The sequence below is a fragment of the Pangasianodon hypophthalmus genome, chromosome 6 (assembly GCF_027358585.1).
Source record: "Pangasianodon hypophthalmus isolate fPanHyp1 chromosome 6, fPanHyp1.pri, whole genome shotgun sequence".
Taxonomy (NCBI): Eukaryota; Metazoa; Chordata; class Actinopteri; order Siluriformes; family Pangasiidae; genus Pangasianodon; species Pangasianodon hypophthalmus.
In genome coordinates this window covers 6,976,055-6,982,130 of record NC_069715.1, presented here as the reverse complement: position 1 = coordinate 6,982,130, position 6,076 = coordinate 6,976,055, and positions in this window count along the sequence as shown.

The window sequence follows — 6,076 nt, the reverse complement described above, 5'->3', positions numbered from 1 at the left end:
TTGAGGAAGAAACTTTTCCTGCAGTTTGGATCCACTGTTCTGGTGATGCTGTGCAAGTTTACCAGAGGACTAAACCTTATTTACCTGCATCTGGGCACCAGCTCTAATCTCTGGGGCTGGAATCCACAGCACGTCAACAGGCATGTCACGCTTTCACTGAGAGAGAGAGAGAGAGAGAGAGAGAGAGAATGACATGACTAAAGCTGAATCACAGCATTCTCTGTCTGCATTCTGCTCAAATCTAGGACACTTTTTGTTTCCATCTCCGTTTGAGTACTTAGAAATCTCCATGGAACCCAGCAAGCTAAAGTCTAATAGTAGCATAGCAGCCTTCTTAGAGCACTTTCTTCTCCTAAACACAACACTGGCATGAGGTTTTTGGCAAAAGGCGATCATACCATCTGTCCTCAGAGTGCAATAATTCCTGTAATTTGTTCTGTATGTGAATGAAAATAATATGTATGTGTACATGTTTGTGTTCTGTTTACACCATCCAATTGTAAGCCTATGTGATGATCGTGAGTACTGGTGCATAGGAGTGGATCTTGAGCAACACAAAGATAATACCCAAGTGTTTTTCACAGGCAAACACACGCATGAATCAGATAGCGGAGCAGAAAGAAAAGGAAGGAGAAGAATCACAGCCTCACAAAGCAAGCTGTGTCATTAAGAAAACTCTCACAGGTACAGATATGGATATCGGACAAAGAAGAGGAATCTCTAGATGCTGAAAAATAGGAAGAAAAAAATGTCAGAAAGCAGAAGAAATGGGTTAAAAACACAAAAAATAAGAATGTCGTTTATAACAATCAGTCCATTATCTACGCACTTGGTTCTTCTTTATGCTAGTAAAAAGACAAAGATCTTTCATCAGAAGCAAACATGAGACTATTTTTCCCCTTTTTTTCACTTTGATTTGACCAGAAAGTTTAACATATGTAACTCATATGATGCCATCGCACTTCTGCAAGGGTTTCACAAATGGGATGTACTAGTGGTGTAACTCTTTCCAACAGGAGAGCACACAGTTGTTGGGCTCTACACAGAACCTCTAAAGAACTCCCTCAGAGGAACAACTGGAGAACCTAAGGAAAATTCAATCCTGAAAAAATATTAAAGATATTTATATTAAAACAGTTGTGATGTGCTTAGAGATTCAGCTAAGTTTAAAGTCAAAAAGTCAAGTTTCTTTACAAAATAAAGCTTGGACAACATTGAAGATCACATTAATGTTAAGTTTAAAGATTAATATGCAAGTCATTCAGGGAGGATTTTTCCTTTAAGGGTTCTAGATTGTATCAGCAATGGTTCAGACGACTTTGACACTGTACATTAATGGTGTATGTAGAATTTAATCTATCAGGTCAATTCTAAAATAAAAAATAACAGGATTTATATGAAAAATTGTTTGTTTGGAGTCATTTCTGCCAAGATCCATTTGTCCTGTTCCACATTTAGAGGATTTAATCCTGTCATGAAACATGAACATTTAAATCAGTCCAGTAGGTGGTGCTCTAACCATTTCCTGTCTTCTGCCAACTTTATGTCATGATCTTGCCTTTCAGGCACTGGTGAAGTTTTTTATGTTCATCTGTTTATCAAATCTCATTATCAGATATTAATATATGCAAAAGTTTTATGTGTGCATGTGATTACTTTATCAAAGATAAACCTGCTGAGGAACAAAGATCAGATGAGGAAAAGCATCTGATAAATCTGATATCTAGCATAATGATGCCGAGTGGATGGGTAACTCGTCTACGTTATATAAATCGGTTTTTGTGATCCCTCACAGAGATGATGCAGCAGTTTATCTTGGTAAAGCAGTGCCTCTCCGGAGCACAACACAGTTTTTCTCCCCACGTAACTTAATCAATCATACAGAAAACAACCTAGTTCCCACCGTCTTTTGCTAGCCCAGCATTCTTTGTTTAGAGGCATGGAGATTAGAGCAGGATTAGGCCTGCACTCTGGGCCACATCAGGCCTATGATCACAGAAAATTAATTAGCCTGTGAGACAAGGTTTCGGCTATGTAATGAAAGTTATTGGGCTTGTCAGTTCATCACACCCCCAGCCCTTCCCTTAATACTCTCAATCAGCGCATCCAGCCATGAAATGGGTCTTGGTGTGATGCTACAGTTGAAAGTGTCACATCATGAACGTCGCAAATGAACAGCTAACAACAGTTCCGCTAGTCCAGGAAGCACTTACAAGCTAATATGGAAAAAGTCAAACATTTCAGGCTCAATTTACAACCTTTTGTCTTATCTCTGTTACAGCACACTGCAATCTGTTAATATATCTTTATACCACAGTGCTGTTGAATTCTCAGTTCTGATTGCTCAGAAGGTGTTGATTAAGGAGTTGCAAAGTTTATTATAACATGTTCATTCTAATACCTTATTGTTTCTATAGTAACAACTTACATAGAGACCTATATGTTGGCTGCTCGACATAAACAGATTAAAATATATGTAATCATTAATCTAGCGAAGGTTTCTGTGAGGAGATGATTATTTAGTGTCAAAAGTTTGAAAAAGTCAGTGGTAAAGCTGTAACTTTAAGTTTTCTGACATGGGAATGTTTTCAGAACAGTTCACAAGCTGCATTTTTGTCATTTTAACTTCAAGAAAGCATAAAAAAAAATGGTGGGGGAAGGACTGGTTATAACTGTTATAACATAAGTGATAACAGGAACTAACTTTTTTGTGGACATTCCACAGAATAGATATAAATATAAACAGATAAAATCATTCGTTAATTAAAACAAATGTAATTATTGACAAATTGCTGTAGTATAAGAGGAATAAAATGCTTTGGGATGTGCTGATACTGGTAACAGTAACTCCATTTTGTGTCAAGCATCATCACACCATCCCATTATTGATTATTTTCCAATAACAGCACTGTCTTAAGTGTTCTATTCCTTACATAGAAGGAGGACTTTGTGGACATTTTGAAATGTCCAGTAATAGTAAGAAAAACCAGCAGGACTTATAATATAACCTTGAAGACAATTTACTTATCCATTCAGAGCTGGCAACACATCTCTATAATTATAACCCACTCATTAGCATTAGTCCACTCATCATGATTTACTTCTTTACTTGACGACACGGATGACATCAAGATTATTCTGAGAACTGATGCCTGATGATTAACAAAATGCGCTGATGACTAATCACTCGTCCAGCTGGTTAGATCAGAGAGTGAAGATAGCCTTTTCTCTCGCTGCAGTTCTACCTCATGCCTCATCCTGATTGACCTGGGAGAAAAGGGTGGCTTGGAAGAAAAAATTTGATGGGGGCTTCGACTTCCCTGTCCAGGTCACTGATGTGAGACTGTTACGACTCAAGTTTATTAACCTGAGGCTCTCACGGATCAAAGAAGCCATAGAAAGGTTCTTTGTATGAGCAGAAACCATCTCGGCTGTGATGCGGACTCTCTGGAGAGGGGCCGATCTTCACCAGGGAATATGATGTGTCATTATTGTTCATCAGATGATCAACTCCCACACACACAACTGTGTGTCAGCCGACCATCTGGACACCGGTCACGCCTCCGCCGAGCAGCTCCAGTCAGTGCCTCCGAGAGGATAGAAGAAAGAGAAGTCCAAAGTGACTACTTACAGACACACAGTATTGTATTACTGTCTCTGTGAGGTGTTTCCACTGACTTGTGTATTACAGTAGTTAAATGGGTGAGTCCATGATGGCGTGCCCTTGTAACTGCTTTTTTAAAATACTTTTTCAACATTGAATCTTAGAAAACAGGCATTTATCCATTAAAAAAAATGTGTTAAGCAGTCATGGACAATACTTGAGTAACGGTACTTTCATTACTATAGTTAAGTATTAATGTGGTGTATTTATGTACGCATTACATGAGTTTTACTGAAAGTGAATACTTGTACTCTTACTAGATTACATTAAAAAGCTTACTTTTTAATTTTTACATTTTTATAGACCTTTAAAACACTCATTACAAATCTCATAGGTCTCTTCATCTATCATCCAGCCAACGTTATACATCGATCAAATGGGCTTAGTTCATACAATCATTTCAATTTAGAATCCAATCAGGTTCGTCTGTGTAGAAAAAAAAGATAAAAAATTACTCATCATTGACCTGTTCGTGCTACACACTCTAGCTAATGCTATAGCTATCTGTGTGTCTAATTGTGTATACGCCTCCAAAGAAAAGGCTACTTTTCTTCTTCTCATGATCTTCAATAAATTCCGATGATGCAACTTCCTGTTGAACATGTGACTTATTGTCCTAATATTTCATACAGGTGAATGTGTTCAAGTAGCAGGGATGAGTGAATGATACGTGACCCAAAATGTACATTTAATCGATTATTTGAAATTAATTCAAAAATATTTTGATTTTTATAGTATTTTCATGATTATATTTCAAGGTAAAGAACAGTGATAGTGGTCTTGGTTCAGTGCTGTTTTCTAAGTGTTGTAGTGGTTCAAAGTTTTTAATCTAAAACATGCACATATGTTCTTGTAAAGTACACTTTTACTATTTTTAAAATGTGTTTTATCTTTCTTTAACGTATATATTTGTAAATGGAATATCAGTGGGACGCACATTGCACCCTAATCATGGAATTATGGCATAATTAACATAAAAAATTACTTTTTTATGTAATTAATAAAATTTCCAAACAATTGTTGTGTATTCTTATAATTATGGCGACATATGGTCTCTACCAAGAGCTAAACACATGCTGATACACAGCTATCTTCCAGAATAAACCAAGAGAAGACAAGAATGTGAGCTGATTTTGTTTCTCCCAGGGTGATGTACCTGGCAGCGACAGATTTCCGTCACTTTCTCATTTGAATTCTGTCTTCCGCAGGAGCACAAAGACAGCGTGCCAAGTTACGGATGTTAATTTTTGCTGCAAGAGAGTGGAAAAAAAAGTTATAATTTCAAAACTCATTAATACGAACCTCAATCTGTTTGTAGTTTTAAATTATTTGCCAATCAATTAGTACAGGTATGCATTATGACCATCTCAATTTATGTATTTATTTATTTTTATTTCTCCACATCCAAAAGCTGACAGCAGAAAGTAGCACTTTTAGTCCACATAGGTTCGTCCTTTTGATATCCTTTTATCTGATCTTTAAAAAGAGCTGCACATTACAATTTCAAATGAGTACAATGAAACCACAAAAGTCCAGAACAAAAGTGACACAGCACAGTTTGGCCTTATGGTGACATCTCCTGTGGGGAAAAAAAGAAAAACTAATAATTTGATTTTTCTCTGTAGTTATTACTCTTTTCTGTTATTATTTGTTGTCTGTTTAAAAATCAGGCCCATCCATCAGTCCTTCACTTCAGACGCCTAAATCAATGTCTCATTGACTGCTTCTGCCACAGACACAGACACATGTCTGTCCCTGATGCTCAGCCTGTGACAAACCAGACAGCTATACAAACAAAAAAAAAAAAATAATATAAATCAAGCCTTGGGAATCAGGATCAAAAATTCTTGACAGTCATTCTGTAAATCTGGCTGTGATTCAGCGGCATTCAGCGCCTTGGCCTCTGTACACTGTGCTTCTTCTACAGTGAGAGTCATAGGCATACAAGTCATATGAAAATCTTTTTTTTTTTTTTTTTCTGTACATCCGCCTGAAGGACTAGGTGATTTGCAGGGCATTTATACACAATAACAGAAGAGCAGAGGAGAAATATAGATGGGAGCTTTGCTGTTTATTGATTGTGAAGGCGTGTTAGCTTAATTGATTTACTCCCCCAGATCAGTGGCCTAATCTCTTGGCCTTGGGAGTTCAGCGGAGGCAGGCAAACACAGAAAGCTTGAAACACTTCAAGCAACTTCTATTTTCTCAAATATAGAAAATATATTCTTGTCCTAGCCACACGTTGCTTACACTGAGCACCCTGGGAAATCAGAAAGTTAAACATTTGACATTATTTGCTAGAAATGATATGAACAATTGGTGTTATACTAGTATAATACTAAGAAGTAGCTATTACACTAGTGACTAGTACAGTTGCATGCAGGTTTAGACACCCTGGGCAAATGTTATATT